This window comes from Taudactylus pleione, unplaced genomic scaffold, assembly GCF_031769625.1.
Source record: "Taudactylus pleione unplaced genomic scaffold, aTauple2 ptg000100l, whole genome shotgun sequence".
In the NCBI taxonomy this organism is placed as follows: Eukaryota; Metazoa; Chordata; class Amphibia; order Anura; family Myobatrachidae; genus Taudactylus; species Taudactylus pleione.
Window position 1 is genome coordinate 974,628 of NW_028284502.1, and position 18,705 is coordinate 993,332.

An 18,705-nucleotide genomic window follows, 5' to 3' on the forward strand; every position below is an offset into this window, starting at 1 on the left:
ACCCTACTCAAAATCCTGCTTTTGCCCCTGGCAGTATACTAGATCATGTCCGCTACTCTGCCGGCAATCAGTTCCCAGCAGTGTTGTGGACATGAAGTAGTATGCTGCGACCTTGCTGGTCAGTGGAGAGACCAGAGACAAGGTAAGGGGCATAGTAGTCGAAGCATGAGGCCATGGTAATATTATTGATGGGGCCCACACAAGCCTTAATCCTGCCCTAATAACAACACTAAGGGCAAATCCCTAGGAGTTGGCATTCTGCTATCTAAGTGCCTCCCATTTCAAAATGTGACCCCAGTAGCTTTGGAGGAGAGCAGGACACTCTTGGTTAAGTGCACATTATATGGTCAACTTTATACATTTATCAATCTTTATGTCCACAACCAGAATCAGCCAGCTTTTCTCTCAACCGTATTAGATCGGATTGCCCCGCTGGTCGTAGACATTCCAGTTATTGGTGGTGATCTGAATTGGTCTCTCCAGCCAGAAGTAGATGTTTTAGGAACACCTGCTAGACTCTTGCTGGCTTCCCATCGCAAGGTTGGACGCACTCTCCATGGCCACCAGTTGGTTGACACTTGGTGACTTCAACATCCGGGGGACAGGGCCTACACGTTTTACTCCAGACAACATTATTTTTTGCTTCCACATAGATTTCTACATTTGATTCAGTTCACTACCATGGTCGGACCACGCCCCCATTTCCCAGACCCTTGAGACCTCATGCCCCTATTCAAAGCAATGCGTGTGTCATCTTAATTAAATTCTGGATGATCCACGCTGTAAGTCTCAATTGGTTGAGGCAATTAATGATTCCTTTTCCTCTAATGAGACACCCGAGGTGTCCGGGGGCACAGTATGGGAGGCTCATAAATATGTTTTACGGAGGGAACTTATCCACCTGGGTTCAATGCTTAAGCGTGTGAAAACGAGTAGGAAACTTTCCCTGCTCTAGCAGCTGAGACTATTGGAAAAAATACATAAGTCTTCCCCTCAGATCCTATCTGATCTGATTTAGACTAGGTCTGCCCTTAATGCCTTGCTCTTTGACGACATTAAAAAGTATTACCAACTCTGTAGGAATCAGTTTTATCAATGGGGTAATAAGCCAGGTGTTATGAATCCCAAAGCTCACTCCATGTGAACCCCTAGAACTCAGGCTTGCAAGGTCTTCAACCACTAACAGCCACCCGTTGTTCCCTTAGACCTATAAATCTAAATCTATAAATCTGGTGTACCTAGGTATCCGCCTGGTCTTAATACTCGGGGTAGTAGTGGTTCACACGAATGTACTATGGGATCCAATGGTGAGAGGAAGAGCAGGAATAGGTACAGTCAGTGTTTTGGCTTGGGAGCCAATAATGCGGCTCATGAGCTGATGAAGTGACTTGGAAGTTGATGGTGCAGCTGGGAGCAGAAGTTTGGGTACAAGTGGTGCGCTTTGAGAGCTGATGATGTGGCTTAAAAGCTGATGATGTGGCAAGAGCCAGAAGCAGGAATTGTGTACAAGTGGTGTATGGCTATGAGAAACGATGATGCGGCTTTGGAACCAGTGGTGTGGCAGAAGAGGATAGCAGAAGTGAGTTGATGGTGCGGCTTTGAGAGCTGATAGTGTGGCTGAGGAGCTGATGGTGCTGCTTTGAGCTGGTAACAGAAGTTGGTGTATTTGAGATATGGCTTGGAGAGCCAATGGTGTGGCTAAGAAGCCGGTACACAAGTGGGTGTACTTGAGATGCGCGTTTGAGAGCCGATGGTGCAGCTTGAGAGCCAGGACACAAGTTGGTGTACTTTAGATGTGGCTTTCAGAGCCAATGGCGCTACTAGGGAGCCGGTACACAAGTTTGTGTACTTGCAATGCGGCTTTGAGAGCCGAAGGCAGCACTCAAGCTGCTGTTGCAGCTATGGAGCTGACAGAGAGGCTTGGGAGCCGGTGGCAGCATGGAAGCTGTTGGTGCAGCTAGGGAGCTGACAGAGAGGCTTGGGAGCCAGTGGCAAGGCAATTCAGCTGGAGAACCAGAATACGATACCACAAGATACAGAATGCTGACCATGCAGCTGAGCCGAGAGAACGTACAGGAACGCTATAGTCAGTGAGGTGGCAAAAGGCCAGCATGCACAAATAGGAGAGGAACCAATCACTCCATGCTGTGGATAACACGTGACCTCCTGTGGCGTGCAGATCACCTAGCATCTGAGGGAACTGGAACAACGGCATCATGAGAAGGTAAACTGCTAGAGGGAGACAAGTCATGACCGTGATTTGTAACAGTACCCCCCCTTTATGCGAGGTTGAAGAACCCCCCAGAACCCAGTTTCTCCAGAAAATCTCAAAAGAAAATACTCTTCAGCCTGGGAGCATGTAGAGCACTTTCAGGAACCCAGAAGCACTCCTGAGACCATAGCCCTTCCAGTGGACCAAGAAATGCATACTACCCCTGGAAATCTTAGAGTCCAAGATCTTTTCCACCACATTCACATTGACCAGGGACCACAACTAAAGCAGACCTGGATGGAAACTTGGGCTTAAACTTGACTGAACTGAAGACTGGTTTGAACAAGGAACAGTGGAAGGCATTGTTGATACGGAGAGACTTGGGTAATTGAAGCTTGAAAGCTACCATTCACCTGAAAAATGATGCGAAACGGGCCAATGAACCTCAGACCCAACTTCTGAATAGGCTGGCAAAGCTTAATGTTGTTTGTGGAGAGCCAAACCAAATCGCCCTTCTTAAATATACACGACCCCCGATGTCTGTCAGCAGATCTTTTGGAGCAGAAAGAGACCATGCGAAGGCTTTGATGAACCTTGCTCCAAATACGACAGAGCCAAGAGACAGAAGGTGAAACTGATGAACTGGAGTCGAAAGAATTTGCTCTGGGATGTTGGCACGTGACACCGAAGAATGGAGACACTGAAGATGCTGAATGGCACAAGTTGTTAAAAGCGAACTCAGCAAGCAGTAGGTGGGACACCCATTCCTTATGACACTTGGAGACGTAACAGCATAAATATTGCTCCAGACACTGGTTAACACACTCAGTTTGCCCATTAGATTGGGGGTAGTACCCTGAAGAAAGGCTGAGGTCAATGCCCAAGGAAGCACCGAAGGCTCTCCAGAACTGTGCCACAAATTGCATTCCTCAATCCCACACAATATCCATCAGTAAGCCACGCAAGTGAAAAATATGTTGGAGGAACATCCTGGAGAGTTCTTTGGCAGAGGGTAGCTTAGGCAAAGGTATGAAGGACGCCATTTTGCCAAAACTGTCCACTACAGTCCAGATCACAGAACATCGAGCAGATACTCCAATATCAATGATAAAATCCATGGTGATGTGAGTCCAGGGTCTCCTAGGTATGGAGAGAGGAAGTAACATATCTGAAGGAGCTGTCCAAGGTGTCTTATTTCGGGCACAGACCTCACAAGCCAGGAAAAACTCACACACATCTTTGGTCAAGGAAGGCCACGAGACTGAGTGGGAGAGCAACTCTAAGGTCTTACTGATGCCTGGTTGACCAAAAGCTCAACGAGCATGAAAATCCAGTAAGACTGTTCTCCTGAATTTTTCTGGTTCTGGAACAAAAAGAAGACCAGAAGGCTTATCTGGAGGTGACTCTGACTGACAGGCCTGAATGAGTTCAGCCAAATTTCGTGTGGAAGAAGGAGTCTGGAATAAATGGTTCATCTGAACTGGAGATCTGCTGCACAGGAGATCTGCTGCACTGGAGATCTGCTGCAAGGCTTACGCTCTGGAGAGAGCGTCAGCCTTGATGTTTTTCAAACCAGGATGGAAAGAGATGAGGAAGTTGAACTGGGTGAAAAACAATGGCCAGCGTGCTTGCCGAGAGTTCAACCTCTTTGCAGACTGAATGTAAGACAAGTTCTTGTGGTTGGTAAGAACCTTGATCCGGTGTTTGGCCCCTCCTAACCAGTGTCTCCAGTCCTCAAAAGCCCATTTAAAATCACAAGCATCTCCCGATTCCCCACATCATAGTTGCATTCTGCCGAGGTGAACTTACAACAAAAAAAGGCACAGGGGTGCAATTTATTATCAGCAAGATCCTTCTGAGACAGAATGGCTCTAGCTCCTACTTCAGAGGCATCCACTTCTAGAACGAATGGAAGATCCGGATCGGGGTGCCGAAGCACTGGACCCTGTGTAAATGCGACCTTAAGGGCTACAAAGGCCTAGACCGATTTGGATGACCAATTAGAGGTGTCTGCTCCTTTTTTTGGTCAATTCAACAATGGGTGCAATGATGGTGGAGAAAGACCTAATAAACCTGCCATAATAGTTAGAAAAACCAAGGAAGCGCTAGACTGCATTGAGGGAAGTCGGCTGGACCCATTTTAGTATATCTTCAACCTTACTCGGATCCATGGAGAATCCCTGGGAAGAGATGTCAACCAGATTTCTTTCCTAGGATATGTCATCAAAATCACATTTCTCTAGCTTAGCGTAGAGGTGATTCTCTCGTAGTTTCTGTAGAACTAGGCGTACATGCTGATGATGTTGGTCCAGCGACTGGGAAAAGATTGAGTATGTCATCCAGATACACGACAACAAATTTCCCCAGAAATTCACGGAGGACGTTGTTGATGAGAGCCTGGAAGAGCGCCGGAGCGTTGGATAGGCCGAATGGCATGACCAGGTACTCGTAATGTCCCAAGTGAGTACTGAAGGCCATCTTCCACTCGTCCCCACTCCTAATACGGATGAGGTTGCATGCTCCTCGTAGGTCGATCTTTGAAAAAATGTTAGCCTGGCACAGCTGGTTGAAGAGTACCGAGATGAGAGGTAGTGGGTAGGAGTTCTTAATGGTGATGTTTTTCAGACTTCTATAATCAATACATGGATGGAGAGACCCATCTTTCTTCTCCATGAAGAAGAAGCTAGAACCCACCGGTGACTTAGAGGGATGGATAAATCTTTGCCAATCTGTACTTGAAGTTATCTCTCATCACCTTGTCCTCTGGAACGGAAAGAGAATACAATTGGCCTTTAGGTAGTTTGGCTCCTGAGTACTCATAAACCCCAAACAAAAAATGGCAGCTGCTCAATCAATCTAGCAGTACTTTTCAGGTGCATGAAAGGGAAGGGTCATACCAAGTACAAAAAAGAGGGGGGTTTAACCCCCTATTGTTCCTCAGCACACTGAATTATACTTGCAACAATATATAAAGACTATATGGTAATAGAAATTCAGAGATATTAGTTGCATGCATTAGCAATACATGGGAGGCTGCTAAGCCACATCACGGCTTCTCTGTCACTAGCAGTCTTTAACACTAAGGGGTTCATGTCCGGGGTGCAGAGCACGCCAAAAAAAAGTCCAGCCCAGGACCCCCCAGGGCATCACATGAAAAATGGAAAAATAGTGACAGTGCAGTGTAAAGTATAGATGTGTGTGAGTAGTTAATAAGTGTTGAAAAAGGGGTTAAAATATATGTGAAAAAATGACATGAATAAAAAACAAACATAAAAGGTGATGTGAAAAGTAACTGTGTATTAAGTGGTGATACCCTGAGGAACAATAGGGGTTAAACCCCCTCTTTTTTCTACCCATAAACCCCCCCTGACAGAGGTGAGAGCAAGCACCACCATGTTATTAAGCCCAGCCCCCTCGTGCCAAAATGCCGCGGGCCAATGGGGAGGAGGCGGAGCCAATATGATGCAATAGAATTAGAATTGCATATTTTGGCTCCGACCCCTCCCAATTGACTTGCGAATCGTGGCATTTTGCTGTGAGGGGGTGGGGCTTATTGACATGGAGCCTGGTCCCATCTCCATCTCCAACCTGCAGCATGGTAAGTGTGTGTAATGTATGTGTGACATGTGTGTGTGCTTATGTGTGTGTGTGTGTAAATATATAGATATATATGCAAGTGTGTGTACTGCTTATGTGTGTATATATATATATGTCAGGGTGTATATATGTATATATATAAAATTCCCCTTTAAAAATCCTGCGTTTGCCCCTGGTGGAGAATACTTTGTGTTGTGCAAGGTGCTGAAACCCTTCGAAGTTGTCACCTGTGAAGTGAGTTCAGACACTGCCAGCTTGAGTCAGGTGAATCCCCTAATTACACTTTTGGAAAAGCAGCTTAAGAAACTGAATGTAAGCGATCTGCTAAGTATGTCGGACTTGTAGATCAAGTCCTTTATTCGCTTTGCCAGGATCCAAGGGTTGTCAGCATCTTAAAATTGGATCAATACTTTTTGGCAACTGTTATGTTATGTCTTTCTTTTCAATGGACACAGATCTGAAGAGATGCAAAGAGCTATTGGCGAGCAAGTTGTCAGCTCAAGCGGAACTTGACACGGCAAAGTTTCCTCCCTCAGTTTCTCCAGCAACTGCGGCTGCCAGAAAAAAACTCAGCTTTCCTAAGAGACCAGCGGGTGACGTAGATAAGTCAACACAACATTTTGACATCTGATCGAGCCTAAAAAAATTGCCTATAATTAGGAACGCCTCTACCAAGACTCCATCTCTTATGTTCACCATTCAAAGAATGGTTGAGGATTATTTTGATGATGGCTTCTAATGGCATGTCAGACAGTCCATTTGTATACTGGCAGGAAAAAAAGGAAATTTAGAGGCTCTTGTACTAACTGGCTTTGCTTTACTTAAGCTACATCCCTCCAATGTGTACTCAAAGAGTTTTCAGCACAGCCGGAAACCTTGTAAGTGATCGGCGTAGGAGGCTACTTCCTAGAAAAATTTGGAAAAGATGATGTTCATCAATATGAACTACAAATTCCACGAAGAAGATCTATACCTGCAATTACGTTAAAGGGCCTAATTCAACATGGATCACATAACTCATATTGGTCAATGGTGCATACTGCGCATGCGTATGCATTGCAGTGCGTGTGTGTGAGATAGCATTACAATTGCTCTGTGATCACGCAGAAAGAAAGAAAGCCACCCCAGAGTGAGTGATGAGACGTCAGTGTTTGAGGGTGGTGACGTGGGAGTGGTTGGAGAAACACAGGTTGTTTGAACGCCATTACTTGGGTGTGCATAAATTAGCCACTGAGACGGCATACGCAGCTTGAGTACTCACTGCATGCGACGAGAATATCTAAGACAGGCCAGGGCTGCTGTAATTGTGCGTGAGGGGCCGATGTTACTCAAAGGTACCAATGTACATGCAGGTCTGTGAAGTCCTACAGATGTGACATAGCACTAGTGGGCTTCTCTATGTTGGCTATTTTTGCAGCAGAACTGTGTGTGTAATCACAGCTGTGATCGCAATAGCAATCATTGCTGAATCAGGCCCAAAGTCCAGAGGCACCTGTAATGTGGGATTCCAGAGGTTACAAATTCATACTGTGTGAAGATGATGTACAGTACACACTGATGAGGGTGAGGGTGATCATGGTGATGACATCTTGCCTCCATTGAGTGTGTTTGTATGTAAAGATCATTGTCAGCAATATCAACTGCCCATTGGTAACTTGTTTTGTGGGGGTCCAAACAAACCAATCACTTTAGCCAAAAGTGGCAGACCCTGTTGCTGAAGTGATTGGTTTGTTAAAATGTCCTGTTTATTATACAACATAAGGGTGGGTGGAAGGGCCCAAGGACAATTCCATCTTGCACCTCTTTCCTTTGAATTATGCGCTGTTTGGGGCATTGGTGACTGTCTTTTTGCATAGAAGACATTTTTATAGTTTATTAAACTGTCATCCTGTCTGTCACTGCAGTGCCACTCTGTTTCCTAGATGTGCCCTGTTGGAAGTTGTTTCCTAGATGTGCCCTGTTGGAAGTTGAACTACCACAGCTGCTGCAATCTTAGACATGTGTTTGCTAAATACTGAAAATGTCCAAAAAATTTTATGGCCACAGACAGCATCTCCTGCATACCCCTTTAATTAAAAACAAAAATTAAATCTGAACCACCAAGTAGCTCCACTGGGGCAGGGACTGATGTGAATGGGAAAATTTTCTCTGTAAACCGCTACCCTCCTCCCTCATAAATTTGCTTCGGAATCAAAAAATTTAATTAAATATACAAACAAATCAATTCTTCCTTCCTTTCCCTGCCTCCCACTACATACATATTCCATCTCCCTCAGATCTCTGATCTAGTTCTTGATTAATGAAAACATTCTTGGTTTCTAATATGGGGGTAGAATAGTATATTAAACTGCCATCCTCTCTGCCTCTGCAGTGCCACTCTGTTTCCTAGATGTGCCATGTTGGAAGTTAAACTGCCATGTGTTTGTGCTGCCCACTGCTGTCGCTTAGCTTAATCAGCCAGCTAGCTCGGTGCAGCCTTTTAGCATAAACTGGATGAAAACAATATTGTGAGCTGGGAGGTGGTCAAAAGTGACTGGAAATTACTGGAAATTAATGTTATTGAGGTTAATAATATTATAGAAACAAAAACAGGCCCAAATTATACAGATCCAAAAATAAAAAACATGAGGACAAAACCAAAACCTGATGGAGTACATAGTAGCTTCCAGAAGGTGGTGCAATGTACCAATAAAAATACTAGGAAAGTAAATAAATAACACGAAGATTGACATCACGTTTTCTTTTGTCATGTACATTTGTTTGTATTGTATTGTATTCTTCTTATTTTCTGTAGTGTAGTGGATATATTATCTGTGGGCCGGATTCAGCAGCGGACCCAAATGCATTTGCAACTGTAATCGCCTATGGATCGCAGTAGCTAAAATATGCTAAGGCTTGCCAAAACACAGCTGACATAATGACGCCCACTGCTGCCTTCTCATATCCATCCAATGTTGCTCTTCTGCATCGGTACCACTGACATACATCGGGAAGTCACGCAATATTTACAACAAGTCTCCTCAAATGCGGAGAGCTGTCATGCTGCGTATGCAACTGCAGTGGCTACTTTGTGCACGCCCATGAAATAGCGTTTAAACGGACAGACACGCCTGCATTTTTACAACCACCCCAGTCACCACCCCGAAACGCTGACACCATGACACTCACTTTGCAAAGGATTCCTCTGAATGTAATTGCATTGTGATCATGCGCGCGCAGTGCAGCTTATACGCACGTTCGCTGACAAATAATTGCTCATTCTGCAACAGTAATTGCCACTACGTCCACTGTTGAATCAGGCCCTGTGATCACAAGGAAATATACACTAGACTGGTGCTTAGTAACTGGTAAGTTTTTATTTTTTTCCTGGAATCCCAAGCAGGGCCATAACTAGGGTAGTGTGACCAGTGCCATGGCACAGGGCACCGCAGGGGAGGGGGCGCTGTTTGGGCCTATCAATTTTTCTGTTTATTATCATTCTCACTTGTAGCTTCCACTTCTTTTACCCCCAGCAGCTCCTGGCCTCCCCTATCTCTTCCCTGGCCCTTCCCCATGAGACCATGGCCCTTTTTCAGGTGCACTATCTTATGTCCCTATTTAAAAAATGGGGGGGGCACCAAAAAGTCTAGTTACGGCTCTGATCCCATGCTCAGCTAAGGACAAGAGTAACTAGCTCTTAGCAACCACGGGGCATATATCTGCATGCTGGGCTAGCTCGAGGGCCATTACAGTGGGAACAACGGGGGTGCCACTACATAGGGAATGCAATGCAGTGCATCCTGGGCAGTGCAGTGTTTTCCCAGTAGACAGTCTCCCCCGAGCAAACAGTACAGCATCACAATTAAACCGCTAACCACTCCCACCATGTGCCTTGAGTCCCGAGAAGCCACCTGGTGCTGCAGTGAGCAGCTGCCCCCTTCTGCTACCTGTCCTCCCTGACAGTGACAGCAACAGGCCCCAGCTGCCCCTCAATAGCTACCTGGAGATTGTTACCTGTGAGTCTGTGCAGCCCCAGAGACCGTTCCAGAGTGGCAACAGCGGAGTCAAGGTGGAGCAACCCTGCAGGGTCCTGTACCTGGCCAAGGTGTGGAGGTACCTGCCACCACTGGAGACTAACCACTTGCTCCACTGCTTCTCCAACCGCAACCATCACCTCCTACAGGGCTACATGCCCCCAGCTAGCTGCAGCCATCACTCTTCTCTCTGCTATGGACAGGTCAGACTTCTCTGAAGGGCTGGGGTAATTAATGTGTGATTTATTTATTTCTTGTGGGGTCCAATGCATTTTATTTTTTTCCTGTGGAGGCCAATGTTTTTGTTTTTTTCCTCTGGGGACCAATGGGTTTTATTTTTTCATGTGTGGGCCAATGTGTTTTTTTTCCTTTTAGAACCAATGTGTGTGAGTGTTTTTCCTGTTGGTGACAATGTGTGTGTATTTTTTCCCTGTGTGGGACAATATATGTGTGTTTTTATTAATAATAACATTAATAATAATAATTATTATTAAAAAAAGAAAAGCATTAATTATGGCTATAGCTGGTTTGGGGGGGGGCTCCAAAATTTCTGGCATGGGGTGCTAGTAGTCTTGGGGCCTTCTGTCTGCATGGTGAGGCACACTTGCTCTTAAGGGTAAAAAGGTTCAAAGAGAAGACATTCACAAGTTCCTGCAAACAGAGACATACCCAATGCATTCAAACAGTCTATGTAGCATTACTGGTTGATGATGTCCTCTCTCCAGTGTCAAAGTCAAATAATTGGTTATGATCATTGCACAATTATTATCTGACGATATTGGGCCTGATTTAGACCCACTCACAAGCGGCTGTCCGCTCGCAAGTGGGTCGATGTTCTGCACTGAGCATGCGCACGACGGAGGGAGCTCCGTCGTGCGCATGTGCCAGACGCGACGAGCGAAGGTTTTTCCTTCGCTCGTAGTGTCTCTTCAAAGGGGGCGTGCTGTCGATGTTGATTGACAGCACGCCCCCTTTGGTGGGCATGCCGGGGGCGTGCCTCCCTGATGGGGGCGTTCCCAAGGGAACGCCTCCCGTCAAAAGCCGGCCCACTGACATCACGAGTGATGACAGTGGGAGAGATTTTGGCTCTGATAGAGCCAAAATCACTCCGAGCCTTGTGGTTGAAAAACTCAACCACAGGCTTTTGTACGCAGTTTAGATGGTCGCGATGGTCACGACCATCAAACTGCACGCTCGTATAGGCTGTGGGTGGTGACCCACAGCTATACGAGCGTCCAGGAGGACGCTCCATTTTTATGGAGGGCGGCCCTCATTCAGAGCGTGCGCTCTGCTCAGAGCGTACGGCTCTGAATGAGGGCCATAGTCCTCTATGGTCGAATGACTTGTTACGAGGACGTTACTTTGCGTCGCGCAATCCGATGTGCTAAACTGCGCATTCACAACACACATACACTGATGCACATAACGCACACACATATAAATGTATATATACATATATACACAGACGCTCATATGCGTATGCATATACTTACACATGGACGCTCATTTGTATATAGTCACATACATACCAACACATATTTGCTATTTCAACACACAGACGCACATATGCGGACGCATATGTGCAAGATGGTTCCCACACATTATAATTAATAACCAGTGTTATTAAAGGTATTTTTAGCTAATAATTATGATGTAATATGTACTTAAACGAGATCTAAGGTTTAGAATATAGTGCACATGTCATGTTTGGTATCATACTAAATCCCTGTTTAATTGCAGACATCCGTATCTATCGGCAAAGAAGTCGCATCATGTGTCCGCTAGTTATGGGTGATATGGAGTTATTGGATAGAAATGTTATAACATGCATGTAGTGTTGTAGCCAGTATTAACCAGTTATTCAGCGGGAAGCTAAGCTACACAAAGAGACAGTTGGAGAACTGAGCCATGCCCCTGATGACACCGTATGAACTAACCAATGACCAGATTATCCAGAAGCAAGAACCAATGAGAACCTATCAATTTGTCCCTTTGTTAACTCTAAAACCTGTAAGGTATATAGGCTCTGACCTCAGTGTACACACATCTTCTTGCGACCACAGACGTCTGGATTGATGACTGTATACTGGGACCAGTGCGCATGCATATGTATTGGCTTGTACTTTATTATTGCTTTTTACTCTAATTGTTAAATCTTACATCGTGTTACCCCTTTATACATAAATAACTTTTTGTGCTTTGGAACCACACGATTGGACTGGAAAACAATTCTTTCTTAAGCCACTTGCAGCGCTAAATAGCGACTAGCGACTATTAGGAATCAATACCAGCTTGACGATCTAGTCATAGGTTAAACTGCTGCTTGAGCTGGCTGAATGCTTAATGCTACTGTTCTAATTTCATAATGTAAATAGATAGTTACTTGCCAGTTTAATTAGCAGCCCCCTTTTAAACTAGGTGTCCGAAAAAATAAAAGATCAAGTTTGCCCCCACTGTTTTACTCTCTTGGCAATTAGCTCATTGCAGTCTGGAATGCATATGAACAAACCCTTACTTTATTCTGTATGTGATTGTTTTGGAAAGTAGTGTTTTATTTCTTCGTGGTTTTTTTTTTGACAATCATTTTCTGAGACAATACTTATACTGTACATGCAAATGTTTGATATATAAAAAAAAATGCCAAAAATTTCAAAACTTCATGTTGCCAAGAAAATACCCCTTATGTAATATCGTCTTTACTGAAATCACTGCAGAAAATATTCTATGACACTATCGTGTTTCATTGGCTGACATTTCACAGAAATGTTTGTTTCGGCTTCAATCCTGCTGAGAGCTCGTTAACTTTCTCCAGAGGTTGGAGAAATCACGCATTTCTCTGGGGTCCCTTAGGCAATCAGGAGCCTTGAGGTTTTCCTACTGTAAGTCTAAGTGGTTATTGTTGCAGACTAATTCAGTTGTTTACTAAAAATAAAAGAAAGCTTGAGGCAAGCAGATATTGTAAATCTTCTGTAAGAATATTACTTCTTCAGTAAACATTGTATTTATTAATAAAGCAGGCCTGTCACTTCCGTGTATTGATGATTTCTACTACACCAGTGCATAAAAAGCTGCCTTTACCTTATGCTAGCTATTCTAGAAACACTTTTTTGTTACTTAATATTGAACTATTTATCCATCTCCTTACTGCCAGCAACATTTTAGGAAAATGAAAAGGAGAAGATAAATGTTGAAGTTACTATCAAAGGCAGGGTCGGCAACAGAAATCTTGGGGCTCGGTACATATATAGATCTCTGGGCAGTGCTTAAAGTGGTCCTAGAGACGTGGTGGAACTCACTCACCCCCGCCCTCGGTGCTTTTTCAATACGCGCTATAGGTGCGTTTCGCAAAAGAGGTGTGGCCTCAAAAAATGGACGTGGACTCAAAGGAAAGTGGTGTGGTCATACAATAGTATCCCCAATTCAAATTATGCCACACAGTAGCACAATCTTATTCACATAGTGCCCCTGATTCACATTACACCACATAGTAGTGTCCCTTATTCATGTTATGACACACAGTAGTGCCCCTTATACAATGCCCACAGCAGTGGTTCCCCTTACACATAATGCCCACAGCAGTAGTGCAGGGTAATCAAACAAAGTGGGGAGGGGGTGGGTGGGGGATCAGTGGGAGCAGAGTGTACTTGCACAGTGGGGAGGGGGTCAGGGAGAGCAGGATGAACACACAGTGGTGAGGAGGGAGGGGCAGTGGAAGCAGACAGGGTTAACACATACAGTGGGGAGGGGGAGGTCAGTGAGAGCAGACAGGGTGAACACACAGTGCAGAGGGGGAGGTCAGTGAGAGCAGACAGGGTGAACACACACAGTGGGGAGAGGGAGGTCAGTGGGAGCAGGCAGGGTGAACACACAGTGGGGAGAGGGAGGTCAGTGGGAGCAGGCAGGGTGAACACACACAGTGGGGAGGGAGGGGCAGTGGGAGCAGGCAGGATGAACACACACAGTGGGGAGGGAGGGGCAGTGGGAGCAGGCAGGGTGAACACACACAGTGGGGAGGGGGAGGTCAGTGGGAGCAGACAGGGTGAACACACACAGTGGGGAGGGAGGGGCAGTGGGAGAACACAGAGGTATTTTATAAAATATAAAAACTTCCTAAGCTTCCAGTGTAGCAGGCTAGCAGCAGCACTACTGCTGCAGAGAGAATTTCATTTCATACCATTACCAGCTCAACCAGGCAGTTACCATGCGGACAGAACAGCTTTGTTTGAATTCAGAAGAAAATAAAGCCTATCCTGATCTGCTAACTCAGTGCTCACATGCAGCAGGGCTCAGTGTGCTGGCCTCAGCAGCGTCTGCATGGGCTCCACTCTTAACGCAGAGGGAGAGACTGGAGGAGGCGGGACAGGCACAGGCCGAATCAATCATAGAATTGTAGCGCCGCCCACCCGTCACATTTATTGTTCATTTTATATATGGCCATGTCCCATATGGGCAGCACTGGTGAATGGCACACAGTGGGGCAGGCGGCAGTCATGAGAAGCTAGCCGCCGAGCCTCAGACAGAGTCAGTGACTTTAAAACAAAACAAACAGCTGTGGCTGCCTTTACTTACTCTGAGGCTCTCAATCACATCAGGTGCGGACGTGTGTGTCCAGCAGTGTGTCCAGCCTTCAGGGAGGTTGGCGGGCTGGCCGTATAAGGTGGGCAGGCAAGCCGGGCAGGCTTAGCCAATAGTAGTGATGCAGCGCAGAGCTACTTCAGAGTGACAGCTGCAGGCTCGTAGCCCACAGCTGCCAGTTTATGAGGCCTGGGGAAGGTGGGCGGACAGAGGCGAAACTGGTTCTGCCTCCAATTAGTACTGATGGAATGAAGTTCTGCCCCGTTCTGGCCCACTATAACCCTTATCTCTGCGTGTGCCAATATATAGAGAAAATTTGTCTCAACAGCTTTTAAATAAAGTAAATATACACTCTCCCACTTACCACACCACACAGTCTATGGTGCAGGCTGCTGTCTGTCAGTGTCACACTGAGTGCGGTGGCTACCTCATGAGTGGGACTGGGGAGGATGGCTATAGAGAGTGGACAGTGTTGCTGCTGTTGAAGTTGTGCCCAGCGAGCGTCTGTTCTGTTTGCAATCACCCGGCTGTCTGTTCTTGCTCCTCTAAGGTGGCTGCAGCAGCGGGTACAGAACAGGGAAGGGCTGGCGCAGGTGCAGTGTCATGATGTCACAACATCATTAATACTATATGCAGCACTTCCTGAACCTGGTGATGCGGGTAACCGAACAGGGGCAGCAACTTTATATTTTTGTTTTTTTTATTCTGACTTGCTTTGGGCGGATGGCACATTCAGTTTATAACTCACAGTTAGGTGCCATGGCCTTGTTTTGTGCTCCTCTGAACCTCGGAGACCATCTGAACCCTCGGGGCCCGGGATGGGCGATTTGCAGCTCCACAATCCATCTGGCTGATATGTACATGTGTAGGGCCGTTGAGAGCTGGCCTGGATCCCGTTACAGTCGTGGGGCATGGCCTAATCACTGGAGGCGTGGTCATGCACCCCTTAGAAAAAATAATATTTTCTAAACCGCTTCACGCGCAGATGAAGGGGGTGCTGTGAGCCCCTCAGCCAGGGAGGACGCAATCATTGGGATGGCTCCCCTCCCACAAGCAGAGGAGAAGAGACTAAGAGGGAGGGATGGAGGTGGTGGCGGAACCGTGCACCTGATGGGCCCCTCCAACAAGCCCGGGCCCATGTAATCAATACCCCCTCCCCTCTCAGGGCCCCTTGAGTAGAGGTCCAGCAACTCTGCTGGGTGCTGTGGCGGTGTGGGAACCGTTGCTTAGATAAGGCCGATCAGAGGGAACAACCTGCTTTTCTCTTTCATCCACTAGGGGACACTGGAGGTGCTTACGCTGGGGTATAGAGGCGCGGATAGCTGGAGCCGGCACTTTAATTAATTTAGAAGTGTGAAGCTCCTCCCCCTCTATGCCCCATCAGCCCTCAGTTTAGAAAATGTGCCTACGGAGCTGGTCACATCATGCTGTGCTCCAGCAACACATCTATTTTATTGTTTTCTTTTATTTAGGATTTATTTATTTTACTACATCTTTTACATTTACTAGGTACCCTTCGCCACCTCTCTAAAGGTGGGGTGCGGGTACCTGGCGTCCTGTTCTTAGAAGAACAGGAAGGAGTGCACAGGGCTTATTAAAAAAGCACTGACAGCTCCTTTATCGCCTCAGCACAACGCTAACATCACAAGAGCAGAGTGTGCTGCAGTTGAGAGAGCCGCCGGGGAGCGCAGTGAGTATGGCTGCGCATCTCCCCCCTCCCTCCCCCCCCCTCCGGGCCTGCCCGCCCTATGTTGTATGCAGCACTATAGCGCTGATTCACTCCTCCTTCAGTCGCGGCGAGCGGCTGTTAATTGAAGGAGTCTGAGCGCTGGGCTCCCCCGTTAGGTGGTGGGCAGCCAGGTTAGCGTGGCAAGCCTGGATGAAGATGGGGGGCGGAGCTTAGTAGCACGGGCTCTCTCCCTACAACGCTGGTTAGAGCAGCGCTATGCGCCCTATCTAACAAGTCTCCCCTCTCCCCGTTAGTTTACAATGTAGAGGGGCTCAGAAAAAAGAAAATTGCCCTCCAGCACACTGCAAATAAATCAAAAATACTTGAATCCTACACGATAATAGAAATTCAGAGGTATTGGTTTATATACTTTTGCAAATATATGAATAAGCGCTGGGCCGTCGTCAAGGCTCCTCTATACCAGCGTCCCTAAAATTAAGGGGTTCACGTCCGAGAAGCAAGGCACCCCAAAATTTCCTTTCCAGCTATCCATTTCCATCATCCATGATGGAACATTGGGAAACACCTCCTCATGTAGAAAACGCTTCCTTTGCCAGGTGCTACGTTAATTTAGGACTCTTCTGCTAGTGATTTGGAACAACACTGCGATCCAATTTACACTGCAGCAGGAGCCCAATTTAGACCTACGCCTGTTATTGCTTCGGTTATCTATGCTGTAATTTGCTGGGTGGACCAGTTGATTACGGGCTTGGATACTTCCAGAGCAGAGTTACGATTACTAGCAGAACTCTGTGATTCTGCAATTTACATGCTTTGGCTTCTCTTTAGAACGCACAAATCGTTCGCCTTTTACTAAAGATTTCCGTGGAGAAAAGCAAAACTGAGTTTTGTCTCAATATTTTCATGCACCAGCTTATTGGGTTTTAAAAAATGACCAGGGTTTCCAGAGAGACAGATCAGTGCTCGTATGTCCGTTTTTGCTATTTCTGCCCGCAGAGTTCTCTGCTTACTCTCTTGGCAGACGGATGTAGAATCCAAACGGGCTGTTGAGGGTCTACGGTTCACATATGCTTTTTAGTCCAGAACTGGACAAATGGATATCCCAAGACAAGTAAGTCTTCTCTCTTCCCTTTGAAAGGAGGACTTACAGGTCCCTCATTTCATTCCTTTCGTGCCCATCCCTTTTGTTAAAGGGCCAGAGGTACCCCCTTGCACATTAAGGGTGGCAGAGGAAAAGGTTGCCCACATACAGTTACACGTCGACAGGATCAAAGACCAGTCGACCAACAGGTGGCTGACTGTCTCCCATCCCGCCTGGGATCTCCTGCGATGGGACCTTGCTTTCCGTGCGGTTCCGAACAGCTTTCGAGCTTTCCACTCCACATCGGTTCTTTTCTACTAGTCTGCCGGTGTCCACGGACAAGGCCCCTATTAAACCTAAAGTCTTAAACCAATATCTTAAACTGTGGAGTCGCTTCAGTCTGCAATTGCAAGCTTGGAACCGGCAGAGTTTCTCTGTATATAAAGGATGCGCATCACCATGTCCCAAATTGGGAACCGCATCAGGCCTTACGGCATTTTGCGATTTTGCAAACTCACAATCGCTTTTGGGCATGGCTGTTTGGGTTATCCACGGCTCCCCGTGTTTCCACTAAGTTTGTCTGTCATGACGACTAGTTAATCAAGGCTCCATCGGAATCACTTCTCTTGGACTATGACTTACTGACATCATCAATTTCTAGTTACCCAATCTGAGTCCGTCCGAAAGACTCCAGTTCTGGGGATGGTCCTAGATACGACATTACAGAGGATTTTCCTTCCGGAAGACAAGGCCCGGAAAATCCAGTTGCTCTTTCAGCTAGCCCTAGGATCAAGGAGGGTGCTTCTTGGTCTTCGTCTCTTGGGGAAGATGTTAGCTGCTTTCAAGGCACTACAATATGGATGATTCCACTTCCGAGTGTTCCAGCTGGCCCTGCTAACACAGGGGTCAGGGTCTCGCCTGCATCTATATCAACTGATCCATTTGGCCCCGGTAACCAGGGTGGTACTCCTTGGGTGGATATGACAGGCGCCAGCTCCGAGGATGGGGAGCTGTTGTCCTTGACTATCACTTTCATTGGTGGTCCCTACAGAAAAGACAGTGGCCCATAAATGTTGGAACTCAGAGCAGTTTCCCATGCTCTGCTAGAAGCAGCGCAGTGTCTAAGTTCTCTTCCTGTACGAGTTCTGTCAGACAACGCGACGGCCATCGCTTACATCCACGCCGGACCAGCAATCGTAGTTGCATGGCAATGAGAGAAGTATCTCAGATTCTCTAGTGGGACGAGAGTCAGTCAAGTAGTCTTGTCAGCAGTATTCATCCTTGGAGTGGACAACTGGAAAGCAGATTACCTAAGTCGCCAGGATATCCATTCTGGGGAATGGAAGCTTCACCCACACGCATTTCATGCACTGGGGTCGCCTTTAGGCGGACCTCAGGGCGTCTCGATTTAAACATCAGTGACCAAGATACGTGTCAAGAACTCTGGATCCGCAGACAGAGGCTGTTGACACCCTAACAATTCCATGGACCTACGACATGGTTTACCTGTTTCCTCCAATTCCACTAATTCCTTGTG

At 46.5% G+C, this 18,705-nt stretch overlaps 1 non-coding gene across 1 annotated transcript; it reads left to right on the forward strand.

The window, feature by feature from the left end:
• The first annotated feature begins 16,895 nt into the window (after nt 1–16,895).
• LOC148525795 (U5 spliceosomal RNA) lies at nt 16,896–17,012 on the forward strand. Its single transcript, XR_015878250.1, has one exon. It is a non-coding gene; the product is annotated as a U5 spliceosomal RNA (small nuclear RNA).
• The last annotated feature ends 1,693 nt before the right edge of the window (nt 17,013–18,705 follow it).